This window comes from Podarcis filfolensis (assembly GCF_964270895.1).
Source record: "Podarcis filfolensis genome assembly, chromosome: 3".
NCBI lineage: Eukaryota > Metazoa > Chordata > Lepidosauria > Squamata > Lacertidae > Podarcis > Podarcis filfolensis.
In genome coordinates, this window is record NC_139606.1 from 69,310,051 (window position 1) to 69,333,615 (window position 23,565).

General features: G+C 41.4%; 1 protein-coding gene and 1 long non-coding RNA gene across 7 annotated transcripts in view; both read left to right on the plus strand.

Moving 5' to 3' along the window:
* TULP4 (TUB like protein 4) overlaps positions 1-23,565 on the plus strand; it is a 96,560-nt gene that overhangs the window by 39,814 nt on the left and 33,181 nt on the right. The gene's annotated exons all lie outside the window — the stretch shown is intronic.
* Positions 5,469-22,709, plus strand: LOC310759047. 2 transcript variants are annotated; one of them, XR_014546169.1, is made up of 4 exons: positions 5,469-5,893; positions 19,092-19,183; positions 20,771-20,867; positions 22,067-22,709. It is a non-coding gene; the product is annotated as an uncharacterized lncRNA (long non-coding RNA). The 2 variants fall into 2 exon arrangements; XR_014546170.1 differs by having other exon boundaries at positions 5,469-5,867; positions 19,068-19,183.

A 23,565-nucleotide genomic window follows, 5' to 3' on the forward strand; every position in this document is an offset into this window, starting at 1 on the left:
TTTATTTAGGATACATTCCATTTCTCATCAGTGCTCACTGCAAAAACATTTATTTTAAGCTATTGTCAACTTTATATTCATTATTTATTTATTTATTGTTATATTTATAGCTTTTTTTCCAGGGAATTCAAGGCAGCCTGCATGGTTCTCCTCCTTCCTAATTTTATCTTGACAATCACCCTGTGAGGTATGTTAGGCTGGGAGACAGTGACAGGCCCAAGGTCACATAGTGTGCTTCATGGCTGAGCGGGGTTTTGAACCCTGTTCTTTCAGGTCCTAGTTCAGCACTCTAACCACAACACCATGCTGGAACCCTTAGTTTCTTCTGGCATTAATAAAAGACCTAGTCCTGTCAAGCCAGGAGACAGAGCACATATACGTGGGCAGCTTCTGTAGCATTGCATTAATAATAATACAGCATTGCTATATTACTAGAAAAGCAGCACCAATCTGAGCTTACATCTGCACCAAGTGCTAGAGAAACAGCTGGGGTAGCCACAGTGTTTGGCAATGTAGAGGACTCACTCTTCACGCCACGCAAAGGGTGGCTTGGGAGAGCACATAGGATGGCAGTTGGAGTTTTTGTACATAGTATTTACAGCAGGCGTGCAAGATCCAGTTGTCAAGACAAGAATGCAGGAGTCAGTCCAAAGCTTGGCAGACAGAAGCAAGGGGGTGGTTGGGAAAAGCAGCCAAAAGGATGCAAGGTAGTTCCAGACTGTCTAGACTAGTAGTGGAGCCATTTTTCTAGCAAAGATCACAGTGAACTAGGCCAAGGCCAGTTTATACATTCAGCAGAATCAAATGGCAATTTCCCCTTCCTTGGACTGAGTTCTTTCAAGTTGCAAGTAAAGGAGGATTGCTTTTTTGCTGTCGCATTAAAGCACCTACTACATATAGGAAACAAGAGATGGGTTCATCCCAACCTTCTTCCTCATTATGCTCTTTTCCTATGGGCAAGAAACTTCTTTTTTTTCTCCTGAGGCAGCACACATGCAATCCCTTCCTCACTTGCAGTCTGAAGCATTTCAGTCAGAGAAAGTCTTTACTATATAAATAAAAAATGGAGTTAGAAGAATCATACAAACAAATCATATTCCCAGAGGTCACTAGATAGGGCTGAGCAAGATCTGGTTTTCAACATTGCAATATATCACCAGCTGAACATTGTGATATACTTGACATATCACGATATCTGAAATAAGGATGGAGCTTGTTTTCAGCTTCGTGATATATCACCAGTTAAACATCGCAATATACTGATATATCACAGTGTCTGAAATAAGGATGGAGCTATGTAGAGGCATTGGCTGGCTTCACGGTTTTTCCCACATTGTGATTTTTCATAACACACACACCATTCACGATATATTGCCAGGTCAAGAACTATGAAACCAATATCACAATATGGACTTCAAACTGTTTTTGGGCAATGTACCAATAGATCACCTAGCCCTAGAGGCCACCAGTGAAAGTCTTTGCTCAAAGAAGGTTGCTATCCTGCCCTATGCTTATATGTGGTAAAGGGAGAAAAGACTGCCGACTACTATACGTACATGGCCTAAGCAATGGAGACGAAGCATAGATGCCTGCGTGTGTACAGAACAGTTTCTATTCATTGCTTTGGGGACAACAATGAATTGGGACTAAGAACTGGCGTTGGCATTTATAGCAGACCAGTCCCAGTTCAGATTGTATACTAGGAATACATAGCATCTGCAGTTGGTCCACAACAACAAAAATGTGATGAATGCTTCTGATCCAGCTGAGGCATTCAGATAAAAGCTGTTGTTGACCACTAGTGTAAGAAGAAACAGGAAAATTGTCACTTCTTGCAGCCCCAGTGTGTGTGGCTTGAAGTTTGCTCCTTTAATGTTTCTACTTCAACCCACTACTCTTGATTTAAGCACAGAAAATTCTAACCCTTCCAAAGCATTAGAAAGCAGGCTTCATGAAAATAAATACATTCTCCCAAAATGTGTCTATGTTGCCCATGATTGTTATTGCTTGTCTTTTTTCCCTTTCCTTGTTCCCCTTTTTCCCCTTTCCTTGTTCTACCTGAAGGTGCATCTTTCAGATATGATACTGTAAAGTTTGAGTCTTACCCCTCCCTATTCTTTGGTAGTTCTAAATCTTATAATAGGCTTTTGTTTTAGGTTGGGGTCTCTCCCCCCCCCCCCCAGAATAAAGGTGGTGAAAGAAAGAGAGAGAAGTTGGCTTTTGTCGCCCTTTCACGCTGGCCAGTTTAAGTCAAATTGTTTAGATTCACATCCGCCAAGGGTGCAATCCTACAGAGTTTACTCTGGAAAAAAATCCCATGGGGACCTTTGGGGCTTCTTCCAGAAGCAGCTGTGCTTAAGAACCACTGTCAAATTAAATACAAGTACTTTTATTTAACTGGGATATTGGGAAGCATATCCTGTAGCAGATTCTGTGGAGTATAAAATCAACACTGAGGTTGCTCTTGTGTTTCGGATTTCAGCACCAGACTCCTCTAGAATCTGCAGCAAAAGGATCATGGCCTTCTGTCTTCCCCTTGTGTAAAAGCTTTTTAGCATACTACACACCAAATATTATTATTTCCATGCTAAGGGACTGATGGGTAAGAAAGAACCTTCCATCTTCCTGCTGTTTCCCAGAATACCAGCCAGTGAAACCAAAGTAGCACTTTGTAAATGCAAGAAATAAACCCAAGGACTGTGCACGGGCACGATCCATTTGATGCAATGTTTCCCCCCACGGATATTGACACATACCCCAACCCTTGAGTACACGAGCCCCTCTAGCATTCCAAGGGCTGCAAGATTGCCAGTCTGGGTCTGCGTTGGAGGACATGTATTTGTTTTTCTCACCAATTTTACAGGTGGCTGCTTCTCTTCCCCTAATGTTTATATTTGTTTGCAAGGCTAGAAAGCCAACTAGTGGGGTGAATAATGCCATATATCATTCTGACTAGGAGAAAACATCAAAAGCACACCCACTGGTATCATTAGGAACAAGGAATGAAGTATGGTGATCACCTTTGAGCAAAGGAGAGAGAGAGAGAGAAATATCTTGGTGGAAGCAAACGTGGCAGTATTGCCATGACTTGCTTTTTTCTTACTGATTTAATGATCATCCCAGAGGGTTATCTGGTATCTTTCACTGCTGTATGGGAAAGATACCTCCATGTGCTGATTTTGTGATAAAAAAACCAAATAATGTAGCTAGCTCTCAGTAGGAATTGGTTGTGTTCCTTGATTTGCCAGAATTTTCATTTGACAATGGATTTTAGTTTTGAGAATCTTTGTGACTTAATCACATAGCTGATCCAGTTTCATCCACTAAAAAGCGTGGAAAGAATAGAGACGAGACCCCACAAATTAACAGCTATTTTAGGGAGGCAAACTGGAGAAAGAGCACAGCGGGGAAAAGTAAATCCCAGTGGGGAAAATCTCAGTCTATATCCCCTCTCATATCTGCTTTTAAGTGTCAACAGAAATAAGTTGGAAGATCCAGTTATGAACCTTCCACGTCACTTTTTGTTTGACCTTACAGGTAGGGATACATAGCTCAGGTGGCAGACCATGAGACTCTGAATCTCAGCTTCGTTGGTTCAAGTCCCACATTGGGCAAACGGTTCCTGTAGTGCAGCGGGTTGGGCTAGATGACCCTCAGGGTCCCCTCCAGCTCAGTGGTTCAGTGATACTGTTGTATTTGTCTGTAAGCCAAGGGCTGAATTAACCCATTTACTGGTACTTAAAACTAGGAAAATTCCCACTGGGAGGGCAAGTTGCAGATACTCTTGGGAGCACACAATGCATCTCTGTATGCTCTATAACATACACACCCACCCACACACCCACCCACACACCCACACCCAAATCCCTTTCAGTGGAGGCTGGGCATCCCAGTGTCAGGGGCTGTGTCTCAGAGTGCTTACTCACTCCCCCAAGAGTGAATGCCAGCCATTGTTTTTATTAAGAAATGTGATAGAATCGTTCTACAAATGATCCCTTGTCTAGATGTAAAGGATTCTGTCTCTTCCCTTTCACCATGTGCGCAGTTGCTTGGGGAAGAACATCCCCGTAGACTTCCTAGTTGAGTAGCTGTGCCGTACATTTGTTCCCTTGTATATTGTTTGGAGTTGTGGGGGTGGCAAGGAAGCGCAGCGATCTCCCTCGATGGCTGCTTATGCGCCAGCCCAATTCCAAAAAAGCTGCCAGAAATCAAGCATTGCTTCTTCAGGGGCAGCGGCGCTCCCCCCCCGACACCCCCCCCCCCCATTCCTCCATCAAGAGGATTATAGGTTGCACTACAGCAATCTTGGTTCATGTTTATTCCTTTTCATTATGGAGAGCTGTGTTTTGAGAAAAAATAATAAAAAAGGATCTTTCGAATGAATGATTGCTGGAGTTGTTTGTTTATATTTTAGGCCTAATGTTTAAAGAAGAACTGCCAGAATCTCAGTCAACATTTGAGGGGGGTGGGGAAATTATAGCTTTGCAAAGAAGCAACCATATGGTGGTTTACCTAATTTTAGAGATGGAGAATAGAAACGGTACTTGCATTCAATATTAGTTTTGTTGTTTTTTAAGCAAGCAGCGGCAACAAGAAGAACCCCCTCAAGCAATTCTTTTCATTTCAGCTGGCATTTTGAATTTGTTGATGCATTTAAGATCGGGTAGGTGATCAGCTTGAGGTTCTGCCTTACCTAGTGTCCTGTCTATGGGGAAGGTATGCCTGGAATAAAGGCGGCTGCACACAAGCATGATAGTCATCTCATTAACCTCATATTAGGCCACATGAGGTTTTTTTAATAGGGCTGTCGCATAGCTGAAGCAAGCATTCTTCATTAGCCTGAGTTATTTTAATAGATCAATCAATAATATGGCATAAGTTTGCATATGAATGAAACAGTCGGTTTTTTAAAATCTATTTTATTAAAAAATTCTTAGTTTAAAAAGTACATGCATTGTCTCTTTTTTTCAAGTTGCATTTTCTACAAATCAGTTTCATTTGTTGTGAAACATTAGTGTTACATTAGGAAGAAAAAGGGGGAAGGGGGGAATGGTGAGTGGGATGGGGTCGGGTGGCAATGCTTCTATCCTACTTAGTGTATGTGTGGTGTTTTGTGTCAGCGTCACTTGTGTGAGTTCTCTTTACTATTCGCTTGCATTCCTTTGGTTGTGAGAGATGTTGGGGGCGGCCTGGGGTGTGGTTGGTTGTCTTTGGTTGGCTGTGGTGAACTATGTTTTTGTGTGTGAGTGGGGTGTTTTCGTGTTTTTGGATCAGGTTAGCCAGATTGATTTGAATGCTGTTGGCAAGTTCTTACATCTTAGTGTATTTTTGGTCTTTGTGGAAGCTGCCCAGAGTGGCTGGGGAAACCCAGCCAGATGGGCGGGGTACAAATAATAAATTATTATTATTATTATTATTATTATTATTATTATTGCTATTACTGTTGTCTTGTTGGGCTGTGTATGTGGTAAAGGGTAACCATACCAGGGTGAAGGCAGCCTCTTCTATTTGTCCCCGTGTCAGTTTCAGCTTGTTGGTTAGTTTTTTGAACAAAGAGGCATAATGCCTTTGTTTTTAGAGTCAAGCTGGGATGGAGTGGTTTCCATCCCCATACTGGCAGTTTAAACCTCAGCTGCCTCGCTCAGCGCTGCAATGGGGATGCAGATCGCCTCCTCTCTGCTCATTGGCTCAGTCACCTGAAGAATAGGGAGGGATGCAAAAGTCAGTTGAGGTGGGGGAGGCTGTGTGCCTGTGTACACGGTGTGGGTGCATGTGAGAATATGTCTCTGTGTTGGCCACATTCATAGCTGACATGCAGCCCCCAGAGAGTTAGCCAAGAATGATTGTGGTCCTTGGGCCTAAAACAGGTTAGCCCACCCTTGCGTTGCATGCAGTAAGTGCCATTTTGGAAGAGACATTCCCTTATGTATGCTGTATAAATGAAAGTACAGTGGTACCTCAGGTTACAGACGCTTCAGGTTACAGACTCCACTAACCAGGAATAGTACCTCAGGTTAAGAACTTTGCTTCAGGATGAGAACAGAAATCGCGTGGCAGCGGCAACGGGAGACCCCATTAGCTAAAGTGGTACCTCAGGTTAAGGACAGTTTCAGGTTAAGAAGAGACCTCCAGAACGAATTAAGTTCTTAACCCGAGGTACTACTCTACCGGGAAACGTCTCTTCTCAGGTTGTGCTTGCCACCTGCACCTTTCATAAGAGCTTGCATTTAAATAATATTTTTTCTAAAAAAAAAACGGCTTGCACAATTAATTGGGGATACCTTTTGCTTTTTTTAAAAAAAGATTTAATTGCTTTAATCAACTACAGCTGCAAGCTTTCAAGATTATCCTCTTAGACAGGGTTGGGCTAGAAGAAAGAAACAAAACATTCCATCTTAGGAGGTTCTGCCAAAAATAACTGGAAGAAATTACAGTTAGGAATTAATTTACAGAATGGAAATGAAAGCTATGAGACTTGGACGTTCCTTCAGAAATCTTTGAGACTAATGATTTTATTTGAGAAATGGACCGTCAATCTTTTTCTTCACCGAGGTTTTAAAAATGCCAGATATTGTATGTCTGTTGATGTGGCCATAGCGTTTCAAAATATTTTTTTCTTGCTCAGCTCTCCATTCATTCCAGTGGGGCTCATGCAGAATACGTTGTTGTTGTTGTTGTTGTTGTTGTTGTTGTTGTTGTTGTTGTCGTCATCATCTTTTTAATAGTGCTTAATTGTCAGAACCACTAAGCAGTTTACATAGAATGCAAAACATACCTTAAAATTGTCAATAAACGTCAGATGTTGGTAACAAAAAAGAAGTTAAAACCTTAAAAATTCCAAGTATAAATAAAGCCTGTCATTAAATATATACTAAGCTAGAAATACTTGATATGAAAGACAGTGGTTACATCAGCAGATGTGAGAACTTTGTTATAATACTGTATTGTGGCACATCTTCATTCTTAGGGAATGAGAACAAATGGAAGCTATTGAATGTACATTTTGCAACTCAAATTTTGGTCTCATAGATCAAAGGGCTGCTAAAGGGTCACATGACTTAGATTTTATCCTGAAGCTTAATTTCTAACTATAATTGCTTTATATTTATTTTATTCTGCATTTTCTTGCAGTGTGGAATGCTCTGTCTGGTAATATAATCATAACCAAATATGGGATTAACTAGATTATTATCGAAGAGAATCACAGACACATGGAAAAGGCTAGTTTTATTCCGCAGTGTAAAAATAAATAAATAAATAACATTGACAGAGCTACCATCGCATTCTAGGAACAGTTTGTAAATAGCTGCTTGCTATTTAAAACATAACAAAGCCACATGTCCAAATTGGATTAATTGTATTAGGAAAAATGTGGAAAGGAAGAAAAGGTAAGGCCGCATTCAAATATATTAATAAAGCCAGTCTAGCTCTAGTTCCATCCTATCTGCTTGAGCAGGCTCTTGGGATTCAGAAGATATGCAGAGTTCCTTGTAGAAGAGAACTTCTGAGAGTCAGCATCTTTGGACATTTCCATGAAGTCAAAAGTAGAGAGTAAAGTCTCACATACGGATAGGAATAAGAGACCAGTAGAAGCCAACTTCCTTCCCAAGATGAATTGTTGTTTGACCCTACCATGAAATTTGCTCCATCTGTGATGTCAGGGGCCTTTTTGGCCAATCAGGAAATTACTGTGAGGCTAGTTCCACCTCCCTAAGGACTCTGAACTTACATTACTAAAGGTCTTAACCAGTTCAGTCCTGTTGAACCATTGTGAAAACCAGCTATATGTCCTGGATGCTTATTCAAAGACAAAGGACAGGATATGCTTGCTCATAGTTTATGGATATGCTTACTCGCCATTCTTCTGAGATTTCCAGAAGTTCTAGGAGGGTTTATTGAGCTACATCAGAGTATAGGAGTTCATCAGAGGGGTATTAACATTTGCTGCCACTTCCTCTTAATTCTGTTGAAGTGGCAGGCAGAGGAGGAGAAGGAAGGAAACAAGTAAGGGTGACCCTCACTAAGTATTATATATTTATTTAATTAAAACACCATTGTACCACCCTTCATTAAAAATCCCAAGGCAGCTCACAGGAAAAATGAAACAAGTTCAGTAATATTAACTTTAAAGAAAGACTATAGCAACATCTGCAATAACTAGAGAAATCTACAAAGGACTGGGCAATGACCTGAAAATGCTTCCCACTTTTTGTAGAATGCCAAAAGCACATTGCAGTTGTGCACGTTACTTATTTCAGAGGAGAGACAATTTCACAAGCCGTTCACCAGCACAGAAAATAGTTTAATGGGAAAAGTGGTAAAAACATGGGAATCGCACACACAGCTCATTAATGTCATTTTTGTAATGAAAGAACTGCATTCCCCCACTTGACAGTTGAGTGACAGCTTTAAAACAACCACCACCAGGAATACTCAGCAAGCCATATTGCTGCTCTTATAATTTCTGCTATGGTTGAATGTCCTTTTTGTTTTTTTGCATTACCTTGATTTATTTAAAATGATCAGGTATCTGCTTTCACCGCTGCTTGTGGTTTTTGCACACAAGACCAGCCATTGTGCATTTGCAGACTGCCCTCCTGAAAATTGACCCAGCACTGATGTTTCTCCACACTTGAGCGGTCATCACCTATTGAGACATGTTTGTATAAAAATAATCGCTGCCTTTATTCTTTTTTATTTTATTTTGCCGCATCAGCATATCCAGGTCTTGAATAAGCCTAAGTAAATTGTGCTGCGCTGAAAGGAAAAGCTGTTTGACAATGGAAGCCAAAAATAACTTGAATGGTCTCAAGAATATACATTCCTCTCTGGAGTTAGCCATAACTAAGTAGAGCAAGGTTGATAAACCACATTTTGTTCATGTCAGAAGCAGCAACAGAGCAGTTGGACACTGCTGCTGGCAGCCAACCCACATCTCCCTTTCCTACAGTGTTAATATTACATTATTTACTGAGTATTCAGCAGGGCCAGCCCAAGGCGTTTTGTTGCCTAAGATGGAAACCGTTAGGGGCCAGGAATCAGATTCCTCTTTGTCAGGTGCTGGAGGTGAGGAGGAGTCCTCTGAACCTGAAGGGAAAAGACAAACAGGGCCAGCCCAGCCCCACAAGCATTCTTGATGTGGTAAATCTGGGTCTTGGGTATATCACTTCAGGATGCAGCTTGGAGCGTATAGGACTGAAAGCTGCTCTAGCTTCCCCTGTCCCCTGAACAAAATTCCTTCCACATAGAAAGGTAGCATGTGAGGGAGAAGGCTCTCGTCCCTCAAATCCACATTTTTCTGTAGAGCAAAGATGGAGGATCTGGAGCCCCTCAGATGTTGTTGGACCACAGCTGCCATCACCTCATGACCATTGGCAGTTCTGACTGGGGTTCATGGGAGCTGGAGTCCAACAAAATATGAAGGGCCACCGGTTCCTCAAAAGGGACTTTTTCATCTGGAGGAGCGTTCAATTATATGCACCCTAAACTGCAATCTAAAGCGGGACTAGGAAACCTTTTTCAGCCTGAGGGCCACATTACTTTGTGGGCAACTTCCAAGGGCCACATGCCATTGGTGGATGGGGCCAAATGCCAAAGTGGATATAGCAACAAATATAAAAATTGCTATTCTACAGTGGTCTAGTGCTGCACACCCTCTTCTCTTTACTCCATCCAGGCAATAAAGAGGAATTATCAGAGTTCAGGGACACATTCCAGCCAGGCAAAGATGTTTGGGTGTGAAGCAGAGCAAGTGTGGGATGTCACCTGAGGGTCAACTCTCCTGAAGGGCCACATTTGGTATGTGGTTCTCCACCCCTGGTCTAGAATATAGTGCCCAGGCATCCTTACCTTCAGTGAAAACTAGGCATTTGATTCTGTGGATTTATCTAATGATATGTCAATTTCTTGTATTCAAGGAGTCAAGCAAGATGCATTTTTTTTAACTGTGTAGCTAATGTTGATCTGTGACCAAAGTATTCAAAATTAAAATGTTTAGGTGTTGGTAGGTAAACAAATGTTTATATAGTAATATAATATAATCTGACACTTGAGTTACTCTTGTTATGATATAAAATAAGTGCCTCACAGAATCACTGAAGTATACATTCCGTAGTTTAAGAATTATTGATGATGTCCTCTCAAAAAACTGTAAATGAAAAATTAACTTAAAGTGTGCTTCTAGATGTGGGAACCCAAGATAATACATTACAGGTTCAATACTGTTCAGATATCTCTGGATGATTTAAAACACCAATTTTCTCTTAGCACTATGTTCAAGCTCTCCTAGATCCATCATAAGCTTCATGATATTCTGCCTTTCTATAATAGATAGCATGACGCTTCTACCTATCCATTGCAGGAAGGCAGAATATCATGTTGGGGACATAGCTGTCTTTCTGCTTACAATTTAAAAAAAGGAATCACAGGAATTAAGAGCTCTGCTTGGAAATGTGGTGTGCAGAGACTTTGAACAGTTAAAATAAAAACCCACTTGGCTGTGCTTAATGTGAGATGCACAGGGTTTTGCTTGAGCAATAGGGTTTCCCCTTTCTCTCCTCTCCTTCATGCACCCTCAAAGTATGTTCCAGAGTGTCTCTCGACTTTCTGGAGCAGATTTTATGGGGCCTGAAAGGCATGGGGAGTGGAGATATGGGGAAAATTCTACTGCACAAGTGGACTGGCAGTACTAGATACAATCTTAAAGGTTCATGATGTTGCTGGGGGGGGGGGCGGATCCAGTGAGCCAGTACAGACATTATTTTGGTTAGGTTACTTGTGCAAAGTACAGAAGAGAAGGAGACCCCTCCACAGTGCTATGGTGCATGCATATGCAAATACTTAAATGAGTAAGCCACCTGCAATAACATCCACACCAGGAGAAATATGGTGTTTCTTACCTGATGAACCTAAGGTCCTGCACTTCTGTTCTTAAAGTTTTATGGTACGGTATGGGTGGAGAATCCACGCTTAAATCAGAAGCTTGGTTCCTCTGCTTTAAATGGGGGGGTTGTTTGTTTGTTACATTTGTATCCAAGGAGTTGAAAGTTGTGTAATGGTTCACCCGTGCCCACCATTAATATACTCAAAACAAGCTTGTGAGGTAGATTAGGCTGTGTGATTGTGACTGTCACAATTTTACCTGTTGAGTTCCATAGCTAAGTGAGGAATCGAACCTGTGCCCTCCTTGTCCTAGTTCAACACTCCCACCATTGCTACACAACCAGTGTTGACTTCTGTGTTTCTTCTTGAGCCAGACTTGATATTTGACAGAAGATCTGTCTGGGAACCTGGCTCTCTCCCAAGTTATCTAACAGCAGTGGAAGAAAGGCAGAAGAAAACCAGTGGAAACGTGTGTAATGCTTCCTCTGTTTCTCCCCTCTATTCTCATCATCAGGGGTCGGCAAGGTTTTCCTCGCCTGGGCCAGTTCACTCCAGCGGAGATCCCTCTGTGGCCTGCAATTTCTGGCATCTGTGCAGACGTGATTTCCAGCACCGCAGAAGTGAGTCCCCGCGCTGTGCTGCGCTGGTTTAGCACAGCGCGTGGGGACTTGCCGAGATGGCAGCTCGGTTCGGGGGCAGCTCGGGGGCTAGTTAATCAACCCCCATGAGCCACCTGTGGCCCATGGGCCTTAGGTTGTCGACCCCTGCTCATCATCTTAATAAATAATAAGAGAGGGTGTCTAGATGCATTTTGCTGTGGTTGGAAGAAAAGTGCCTAACAATATGGCCTCCAAATGTTTTGCACTACAACTACCCAGCATGGCTGTGATGGGAGCTTTCAGGTTGTTGAAGGCTGGGTTATCTTCATAGTCTAATATGGTGCCCAAATTGAGTAAAATAAATTTACTCTTCCTCTGATTCAGTTATGCAACAGCTCTGCTTGCCACCTGTAGATTCACCAGTAGCTGAACCAGGCTTCTCCACTGGTATCCCCTCTGAAGGGGACAGTTGACCTACGGATGTCTGTGATAAGGATTGCCATTTCCCTCAGACATCTAGTTTCATTCAGGGTTATTCTGCCTTTAAAATAAACTTGGGGTGTCAGTTGTTTACAAATAATGACATAGCTGCCGCATAGGTTCATACATGGTTTGGCAATGTGCTCTTTTAAAAAAACATAAAATGCCTGCCTTGTTTTCTGTGAGAAGTGGTAGCAAAATTGCTAACAACTTGCGTGACTTTTTACTAAAAAACAATGGCATTTGGTTTCCTCTGTTGACAGAGCACCTGAGCTCATTTCATTTGCTATTGCAGCAGGAGGCTTCACAGCATCAAGAATCATGATTGTGCTCTTTCTAAAAAATGCTGCTGCATTGCATGGGGCAACTGTCAAGGCACATTAATCAGATTAAAAGCAAAACAGTATCCTTTAATATAACTATGTCAAATAGCATCCACACGCAGCCAGCTTGTTCACAGAACATGTCAGAAATCAGTTCAACTCAGAGAATCCAGAGCATGAAAACAGTTGGATAGCTGGGGAAAAAGCATAGGCACAAAGGCTATAATTTTATGCAATTTAATGTAGGGAACCAACATTATGGATGATGCACACTGTACCGACTGTGCTGGCCCCATGAATATACAAATCTGATCAGCAGACTGGCAGAAAACCAGTGCCAGCTGAAAAATGGCATTTGATGATCCTTCCAGGGTTTTCAAAGGGAAAGGATGCTATTTGGGCCATGACTTTAAGGAAGACATGATTGTAAGCACCATAGATTTCATCTATCCAGCAGGGGAGAGAGCAGCCTTCCACTTGCATAGCTGATGCAGATGAAAACGTGCATCTCAATGCTCATTTTCATGATGCTCATCCAGCCCACACTGAATTGGCAAGATGTGGCCAGTGCACCATTAGTTGTCTAATTGCATAGAGTTAAAAGTGGGTCAGAGCCAGTGAAACCAGTGGCAGTTTCCCCAGCCCTTTCATTTTCTCCGGGCTACATCTTCTGCCAGGAACTTTCTGTTTCCATATGACTCTCTATGGTGCCTCAGCTGGCCTTCAAAATAAATGCCAGCTTACCCCAGGCATTGCTCTTCCTTTTTTTCTAAAAAATATCTGTGGGGTGGGAAAAGATAACCCTGTGACCAGGGCTATTTTGGGTATGGTCGGTAAGTAGAAATAGTCTAGCGTAACTCTTGTTGCCACCTTGAGAACCTCTAGGGCAGAAAACTCATTCTTCAAAGGCTCTGGATGCACTTTCATAGGTCATTTCATGTTACATGTGCATGATGTTTGGGGTAGGACTTGGGTTTGCTGATTTTGCTCTCTCCAGTTCATTCAAGTGACATAGGAACTATGCTGACATTTGCAGTTACGTAACTTTGAACTTATGCATCCCAGTCTGCAGAAGAGACAAAAGGAATTATGGGGCCAGAATTTCTGGTGCAATCCATTCAGGCACTCGCTCTGGAGAGAGGTAGGCTGAGCAGTTGGATGCAGGATAGAAGAAAGTCCTACCCACCTCTTTCTCTCTCCATGAATAGGGAAGATGAAAAGCTCCGTTGGTAAAGCAGAGGGTTGGATTAGAGCCTTGTGGTCCCTTCTATGATTCTATTCTATATACAGATAGCTTTAGCACATTGGTGTAGAAAAACTGACCATGCGTATCAAGTGCTGAGGTTATGATTCTGATTTTTTGGGAGTGGGTAGAGACAGTGACTCTTTCATTAACTTGCACCATTTAATGGTACATCATAATCTGGAGAAGCTGTCTCCAGAAGCTGCTGTAGGGCATGAGCACAACTAAGGGAAACTCACAGATGAAATCCTGGTGGAGGGAACAGCTAGTCTTTTTGCTGATCTACATCCTGACATGAAAAAGCCCACAGGCCTCTGACTTTTATAGAACAAGTCCAGCACATGTGGAAAGATTGTGATGTAACTCTCTCTGCCTACAAAGAGGAGCAACTTTCCTCCAGAACCAGCATTGTGAAGAGTTTGAGAGTGTCACAAATGGTTGTGATGAAAGCTTGTGTATATTTTATTTTTGAAAATAGTATAGTTCAGAAGAAAAAAATAGCTTGGCTCGACTAGATTGCTGACTAATACAGTTAAGCTGTTGCTTTAATGATAGGATGCATTTTTATTTGTGTGTGTGTGTGTGTGTGTGTGATCTTTATTGTCCTTTCAAAGGACAAACCAGTTGTCTAGTTTTTCTTTTAAGACCTAGTTACAGGTAGGTAGCTGTGTTGGTTTGCCGTAGTCGAAACAAAATAAAAAAATTCCTTCCAGTAGCACCTTAGAGACCAACTAAGTTTGTTATTGGTATGAGCTTTTGTGTGCATGCACACTTCTTCAGATACATGCACACAAAAGCTCATACCAATAACAAACTTAGTTGGTCTCTAAGGTGCTACTGGAAGGAGTTTTTTTATTTCTTTTAAGACCATTATTGTATTTAAAATCACTTGACAGATTCTAATCTTTCCTCCATATCGTAACATTAATAAATGCAAATTATTACAAAATGTTGAGACCCGATTGCTGGTCATTGTATGCTGTGTGGTTTAATTTGCACATCCCTATGTTCTTATAACACTGGGCAACAATTTTTTACTTTTTGAATGTTGTCTAGATTTCTACAACTGATTTAGGGTATTTTTGCAGTGCTGAATCAGGAAATGGCATCCGTTTCTCTCCATCAGGTCAGGTTTACTGTAAACTGAATGGTGGGCATTGATAAAGGTAAGTACAGTGGTACCTCGCAAGACGAATGCCTCGTAAGACGAAAAACTCGCAAGACGAAAGAGTTTTTCGTTTTTTGAGTTGCTTCGCAAGACAAATTTCCCTATGGGCTTGCTTCGCAAGACGAAAACGTCTTGCGAGTTTGTTTCCTTTTTCTTAAAACCGTTAATACCCAGAGAATCCGTGCTTCGCAAGACGAAAAATTCGCAAGACGAAAAAACTCGCAGAACAAATTAATTTCGTCTTGCGAGGTACCACTGTACATGTAAATTACATGTTGCTTCACCATTTTTCAAACTTCAGGGCTTGAACTTCCGTTTCTTGGAACTCCAGGAATGCTCAGCGGCAGGGAGGTCTCTCTTTAGAGTCCAACAGTAGTCAGCCATCATGACTGCGTCCCAGCGACCCTGATACCTGGTCTCCATCTCTTTCATGTCCTGATGGAATCTCTCCCCCTGCTCGTCACTCATTGAACCCAGGTTCTCAGGAAACCGGTCCATATGTGAAAATAGGTAGTGCATCTTGATGCTCATGTTGCAGCCCAGGTTTCTGAAAGCAGTCAGCATGTTGTTGACAAGTTCTGCGTAGTTTCTGGCCTTATTGTTGCCAAGAAAGTTCTTCACTACCAGAACAAATGCCTTCCACGCTTCCAGTTCCACTTTGTTCATTGAGTTTCCAAACTCTGGATCTCTGATGAGCTGACGGATCTGAGGACCGTCAAAGATGCCAGCTTTCAACTTCTCCATGGTCAATCCTGTAAAAGCCTGGCACAAGTAAGTGAAGCATCACCATCCTTGTCCAGAGCCTTGGTGAACTACTTGATTAAGCCGAGCTTGATGTGCAGCGGTGGGAAGAGTATTCTGTCTCTGTCCACCAGAGGGTTGTTGATGACGTTCCTTTTTCTGCAAGGCACCAATTCCTCCCGCACAGGCCAGTCGTTCTTCGTGTAATGCTGAGCACGGTCCCTACTATCCCTCATGCACAGAAAACATGGGTACTTGGTGAAGCCAGACTGTTGTCCCAACAAAAAGTTCACCATCTTCAGGTCAACACAAATAAACCACTTATGCTGATCATAACCAATTTTCTCCAGCACATACTTCACCGCTTCATAGTTCTCCTTCAGTGTACTCAAGTGAGCCAGGGGTATAGAGGCAAACTGGTTGCCGTTGTGTAGCAGAACACATTTCAGTGATCACTTGCTGCTGTCAATGAACAGTCTCCAATCTTTGGGTTCGTACTGTGGCACTCCAAGCTTGAGCAGAAGTACACCAAGACCTTCTCTTCCGAGAAAAAACGGAGGTACTCTTGATGCCTGTTGCGGAAGAAGCTGATGCGAGCACTGTCAGAGAGGAGGTTTTTTTCCTTCAATCTGGATGCCAACAGTTCGGCAGAGTCCTTTGACAAGCTGAGGTCGCAAACTAGATCATTCAACTCCTTTTGGGAAAATGGATGTGGAGCATCATCTTCAAGAACCACTTCTTCTTCTTCATGTCCTTCAACACTGGAGGCATCTTCGTCACTAATGTCAGGAAGTTCTCCGAAGATAGGCACTGGAATTTCATCACAATGAGCTACAGGACGACGTGCTGATTGAAGATCAGTATACTTGAGGCTGCTCCGGTTCTTTCTGTTGATCCCAGTCACATCAACAGTGCAGAAGTAGCAGTCAGTGACATGGTTTGTCGGCTCCCTCCAAACCATGGGAATTCCAAAGTTCAGACTCCTCTTGCCATTGGTCCACCCACGTAGAGTCTCGGTGCATGCCTTGCACATCATGTGTGGCGCCCAAGCTTTACACTTCGTGGGGCGGCTGCCCCATTAACTTAGTTTTGATCCCCCAACTTTATGCTTTGCCGCACCAATTTAAGGAAGATTTCGAGGTTTTATGACTTCAAACTGATCCCTTTTCGACGTAATCACCCAGAACTATCGGACCTGAATACTTCTTGTCATTAAAATAATCATTTCCAATCAAAACAATTATTCGACATGGCATTTTACCCCCACCAACTTCTTCTAAAATGCTCCACACAAGCGTACATGTGAACAAAAACGTAAAAAAACAGCATGTGGTCATACCTCAAAAACTTGACCTGATTGAGCAAAACCAATGTGATTTTTGGATTCAGCGCATCAGATTCATCCTAAATCAGCTGAAAAAACGCAGACAACAAAATTTGTTGTTGACCAGTGTAATGCACTTCCCTATGTTCTTCACGTGCAGGAGGAGAACATGTGGGGTGGAGGGATGTGACAGGAAACTTGATTGACCCCATGGTATGTGCTGTAATGTTAAAGATGGCTGAAAAGACCAGAGAAGGTAAATGCTGGTTCAAGAAGTGTAGGCAGATTTTCTCCATGTCTGGTGGAAATGCCAGAAGGCGAAAAGCTTCTGGTCAGTGGCTATAAATATGATCAAAGAAATCTTCCAGGTTAGTCTAATTACTTTCCTCTCATTATGCCTTTTAAATTAATCGCAATGTGTGGTAGCTCTTGAGAAATTTCAAACCCAGGTGTTGAATGTACTCACCCTAGCAAGAGTATTATATGCTAAGACTTGGAAGAAAGAACAAGCATCAATCAAACAGGAATTAATTTGGAAATGATGGAAGCAGTTAGGACTGATAAAATTAACATCAGTGTTATGCTCTACCTCCAGTGAGTCTTTAAATAAATTGAACTTAGTCATGCGATATATTAAGCAAGAATTGGAAATAAGGGAGATAGAAATTGATTATTTCTGATTATAAGGATTGTTTTTGTAAATAAAAAGGTTTTTCTACTATTAAATATTTTTATAGTAGCCTACATACATAAGTGATTTTTTTTTTTTAGTTTCTGTTGGGTGCTTAAATTCATAAATCTTCTGATGATATTAGTAATATATTTAAGGTATATGTAGTGTGTGAATGAGAGGAAGAGAACTTATAAGCAAGTGTGATTTGACTCAAAATGTTTTTTGGATGATACCTATGGAAACATACTGCCTCCGACTGTGGAGCCAGAGTATAGTCATTGTGGCTGGTAGCCACTGAAAATCTCATCCTCCATTAATTTGTCTTAATTCTCTTTTAAAGCCATCCAGGTTGGTGGCCATCAGTGCCTCTTGTGGGATCATTCAACATCTGAGTACAGAAACAAAATATTCAATGCAGAGGACTGAGTGAAGACCACTTTCCAAATATTCCGTGGTGGTTTATGAGGCTCTGTGGAATATTTGTTATGGAATAACTGATGGGCTGAATTAAAAGTGCACAGGAATGGAATGATGTGCAGCTGGCTTGCATGTAATGCTGAGCCATAGTTTAACACTAGGTTCGCTATAATGAGCTGAGTGAAGCCTTGGGCTTGCTGCCCCCCTTCCTTGTTTTGTCTGGCCAGCAGAAGGACGTGGTTAGTATTTACTTTCAATTTCAAAAAACCAAGGTTTAGCACTATGTGTGTATAAACCCAAGGCTGGTTGAAAACAAAGGGGTCAGGGTTGTTGTTTTTCTGTTTTTTTTTTAAAGCAACTTTTAAACTATGGATTGTGAAGCTGGATCAGATTCTGGTCCATGAAAACGTAAGCCGTAATCAATTTGTTAGCTAGCAGCAGTGGCAGCAGCAGTATTTGTCAATGTATCTGCCACCTAATCACAATAATCTCTAAGCAGTATCTCTTCCTGTCAACATTCTAGCTGCAGTGTTTTGCCCCAGCCTCTGAACCAGGCCTAAGGGCAGTCCCACAAGACTCTTTGTTGCAAAAGAATTACATCAAAATTGTAAATTTGGGTTTCCAGCTCTAAACTTCGGCTACTGCCCTATTGAAAGTGGCAACAATTCTATAGGCTTTTAAACAGTTCAAGTATTTCCTTTTATCAAGATACCGTATATACTTGAGTATATGCCAACCTGAATATAAGCCAAGGCACCTAATTTTAGCACAAAAAACTGGGAAAACTTATTGACTCAAGTATAAGCCGGTTCACCACACACCAAACCTGGTGGTGGTGGCAGCGGTGGAGGAAGAACAAGCAGCCCAAAAGGGCTCCTTTCAGGCTGCTCGTCCCTCCGCTGCCGCCACCCACCTCGAGTATAAGCCGAGTGGGGCTTTTTCAGCATAAAAAATGTGCTGAAAAAGTCGGCTTATATTCGAGTATATACGGTAGTAATTCTTTCTCTCAGACAATCTCACAGAAGCTTGCTTCTTCTTCCCTGCCGCATCTTTCCAGCTTGGTCTGAGTTACTGAATGCCTGAAAGGGAGCAGCCAGTTGCCTGGGGGAAGGCTTTTTTTTTTTTTAACATGACAGGAGGGAGGAAAACAGTACTGGGAGGATAATGAGAGGAAAGGTATGGTCTCACTTGTCTAAATATAATTCATTCTTTCAGCAGGTTTTTTCCTCTGTCACTTTCCAGATGCTCAGGAGGCAAGCCATTGTTCTGAGGCAGGAAATATGTACATATCTCGCTCCAAAGAATCCCCTTCAGGATTCTACTGAAATGTACAGGTTTCATACTTTTATAACTCGCCTTTTTCTTTTTTCTGCTACAAGAGGAAAGTAAACACATGATGAACTGACATACACGTTTTATCTTTGCAAAGCAGTAAGCTGATTTGCTCTTCATAACTGTGAAAAAAGAAATGTCTTTCACATTTCTACTCTGCAGTTGGAATAGGTTTTTTCCCCTGCTTCCAAGAGGGAAGGCTGCAAAAGATGACAGGTTATGAGCACAAAGCTAAATCCTACAAGAGAAACTGCCTAAACCACATGACCATGTCTCTAATTTCATTCCCCCCCCCCATTTTGCCTTCATGACAACCCTGTGAGGTAGACAGTGCCTTACTTCTCACTTTCATCACATACTCAAAGCCATCCAGTAACCTTCGTTTGGACTGGGTTCCCCATAGGCAATCCTGACATGTTACCCACTTAACAACCCTGACAATGGGGTATGTGAGGATTATATTCGATGAAGCCATCCAATTAAGACAGAACATCCTCTCCCTTTCCTCTTTCTGCTCCCACAGCCCCTAATCTGGTCTAGATGTTGAAGGAAAACCCAGAACTGAACATAACTCAATGCTTGTAGAATATACAACAGGATAGTGGCTATCTTTTGTGTCCACATTCTGCTACAAGTCAGCCACAATTATCCAGTTCTTTCTTTGTTGTTGGCTTGGCAAAATTGATACCAGGCTTTTCCATGAAGATTTGTGCCCAAAACGGCTCAAACAAACAACCAATAAAAGACCTATGGAAAATATGCAAAATCAGAATTTTTCTAAATAATAATGCCAAAACCCTTAAACAATAAATATGAAGTCAAAAAAGCACAGCAGTCAGAAAAGCCAGGATAGGACAGAAATAAAATCAAGGCATCTAAAAGGCCTGGGTAAATAAAAAAAGGTTTCACAGAAGAAGTCACACAACCTGAACACCTTTGATTATTTATTAGGTTGAAATTAATCCCACTGACCAGCTGAAATAGAATTGTTTCTGTAATATTCAACATCATATCCTCTCATCATAAATAGGTCACTAAAGCTTCATTTCTGTTCAACTTCCACAGTAGATCGCTCCTTGAGGTGAATAAAGAAATCTCATTTTTATTGAATTTTTTTCCATAGGGGGAGGAGAAAGGGAAAAAGCACACAATCCAAGAAATATTTCTAATCGAATAGCTCTTAAAGCATGTTTTAATTGCAGCATTTAGCTTTAAAACTCCTTATCTCCCATGTTGCGATAATATGTGCATAATTTATTATCTGCTCTTTTAGAGGAAGAAACCAAAGATGACAGTAATTGGCAGAATAATTCATCTTCCCAAAGTAAAACTATAAACATAAGAGGAAGTGTCTGAAATGTGAGTTCAACTGGAGGCCATTGTCCAGTGTGGCCTTCGGGGTTTGCAAGCAACTGCACTGCTGTCACTCTGAGTGGAACTTGTCAGTGACAGTTTCTGTTCCTTTGCTTCCAGTGGTTTAAGGTCATTAAAGGATATCCCCCCACCATTCCTCTAACAGACGAATGCTGTTTCCTGAAGGATAATATATTCTGTGTTGTCTTTCATGCATGCGATTTGCTTTTGTGCAGAAGCTGATAAATGATTCCCAGTCAATGAAGTCCAGGAGAATTGACAAGCCTTGATTGAGCATTCAAACTTGTTTAGCCAATAGGAAAAGGTGAAGAAGTAAGGCATGTGAGTGTTTGTGACAGTTTAGAATGACTCGGCATTTAAATGATGCTCTCGTATGCCCTCTGCATTTGCAGCATAAGAGACTGACTTTGCTAGAAATAAAATGGCTATGAGGGCTATGCTCTGTCTCCATGAACAGAGGCAGTAATGCTTTTAAATACCAATACTACTAATAATGCTACTACTACTACTACTAATAATAATAATAGTACCCCACCCATCTGGCTGTGATACTGATATGGGCAGATGATATGGATGAAAATCACAACAAGTCATAGCAATAAAATGCAAGGAAGACAAGTGTGACAGATAAAAACCAGTCCTCAACACAGACCCTTTACCTAAGATGGTGCAGCAAAAGCCTGCCAGTAAAACAAAGGTCTTCACTAACCAATGGAAAATGGCAGGAGGGAAATTAGGAAGATATTTTCCATCCATTCCTACTGGCTCGCATTCTCAGGCTCCTTCCCCACTGCCCTTTCCTTTCAGAATTATTTTGGAACATACGGTTTTGCTCATTTCATCGAGCCATTTGCAAGTCACCTTTTCCCATCGCATGTCATGATTAGATTCTGTAAGACAATCTGAAGGCAGTTTGTTCTTCACCATTGGGAGCACATACCTGCAGCATTTCCTCCATGATGTCTTTAGATGCTGCCTCTGAAAACAGAACATATACAGTGGTACCTCGGGTTACATACATTTCAGGTTACAGACTCTGCTAACACAGAAATAGTACCTTGGGTTAAGAACTTTGCTTCAGGATGAGAACAGAAATTGTGCTCCGGCGGCGCGGCGGCAGCGGGAGGCCCCATTAGCTAAAGTGGTGCTTCAGGTTAAGAACAGTTTCAGGTTAAGAACGGACCTCCGGAACGAATTAAGTGGTACCCGAGGTACCACTGTAAAATAAAAGTGAGAAGCAAGTCCAGATAATTTATTTGGAAGCTTATTTTTTGAGTAAGCTTGACGGCGAAAGTTTACAAAGTTTGAATGTGTGTGTGTGTATATAGATATTGATCCCTTTTGGTTTTGTTGTTTGGAAGGATGATTCTCCTGACACTGAAGTATAGCAGAACTACACTTGCAGAATGAAGTAGAAGATTGGGATGGCGGAATTCTGGATTGCAGAGATTGTGCATGAGAATGAGGTTGTCATATTTTTAAACATTGCCATTTGAACTTCTTCCATGTAGTTAAACCAGAAGATTAAGGAGAAGAATTCAGAGAAGTCATCTTTCTGTCATGCACACAGAGGGATTTACACATGGGGGCATTTAAAGATACCACCCTCCCACCTAAAATCTGAAGTGATTTAAAGTCCACAATTCTACAGTGACATTCTGTGTATTGTGTAGAACAGTAGAACAGCTTTATAGAGATTTATTTTAAAACTGAATTGACATTTGCTTGGCTGGAGTCAGATTGGTCACATGCAGAGGTTCATCGCACAAGCAGGTTTGTTCTGGGATTTCTGAGCAAAGCAGCTCACAAAAGTTCTGGTGCTTTGGGGGGGGGGTTAAGGGTATGCATTTGGCTGGCTGCTTTGTGATGGCTCATAACAGGTGATATAGAAAAGGTCAACCCAGTTTGAAGCAAGCCAGGTGTATCAGCCCTGAGCTGTTCATCAGGACCACATGATGAGCTCAGTGTGGACTTTTTTCCACACTGTTTAGAAGAAGCTTGCCAGTGAACTGGGCTCATGGCCAACTGATCAGACAGCCAGTCCACCACACAAAACTATTGACCCTGCTTTAAATGCTACACAATAGATACATAGATGTAGATATAGAGATGATGTTTATATTTTAATGTTTTCAACACTTGTTTTATTGTGTATATAAGTTCAGGAATTTAATGCTTTAATGTTGATGTCATTTGTTTATATGCATATAAGCCACTTAGAAGCTTATTTTAGCATAAATAAATAAATAAATAAATAATCCATGTTTAAGATGGGCCATGTAAATTAGTCCATATAGTCAAAGATGGAGAATTATTAAGAACATTTAAACTGGAATCTGCTTCAGAAAGTGTCTGCAACTAATACAAATATCTAAAGAAAGAGTAGCTATTATGAGAAGGATGAAATAAACAAGCAATCTCGGCAAAGACCTCCCGGACTTGAATTAAGAAAAGAGAAAGAGGCTGCAATAGGCAATAGCATTGGACATGTGTCGTTGTACATCTCAATTAAATCTCTCTTTAGAATTTGGAGAGGGGGAGTCAATAATCCCATCCATTGGACCGTTCAGTTGGAACTGAGTAGAGCAGATGATGGCAAGTGAACAGAATTTATGTCTGTATGAAGAGTGTTTTGTAGAAAATCTATGTTGATTTTTGGATGCTGCTCAATTCTCCACCACTATGGGACAGTACTTTATGCTAATTTTGTGGGGGCGTTCTGAAAAACACCCATTTTAGCCATCTGTTGTCCTGTAGTTATTTGGCTGACACAGATTGACGTTGACTCAGCCTAAGCACATGTCTTTTTCAGTAATGCATCTACCACTTCCACCCCTTCACCACAAAAGTGATAATGAAATAATAATAATAATAATAATAATAATAATAATAATAATAATGCTATTATTGAATTATTCCACTTTCCTTCTGGGCTGGGGCTTACCCTCCTCTCAGTTTTGTGGTCCTGCAGTGATGCTTAATGATGGATGGGTGATCCAATAATCAGTAA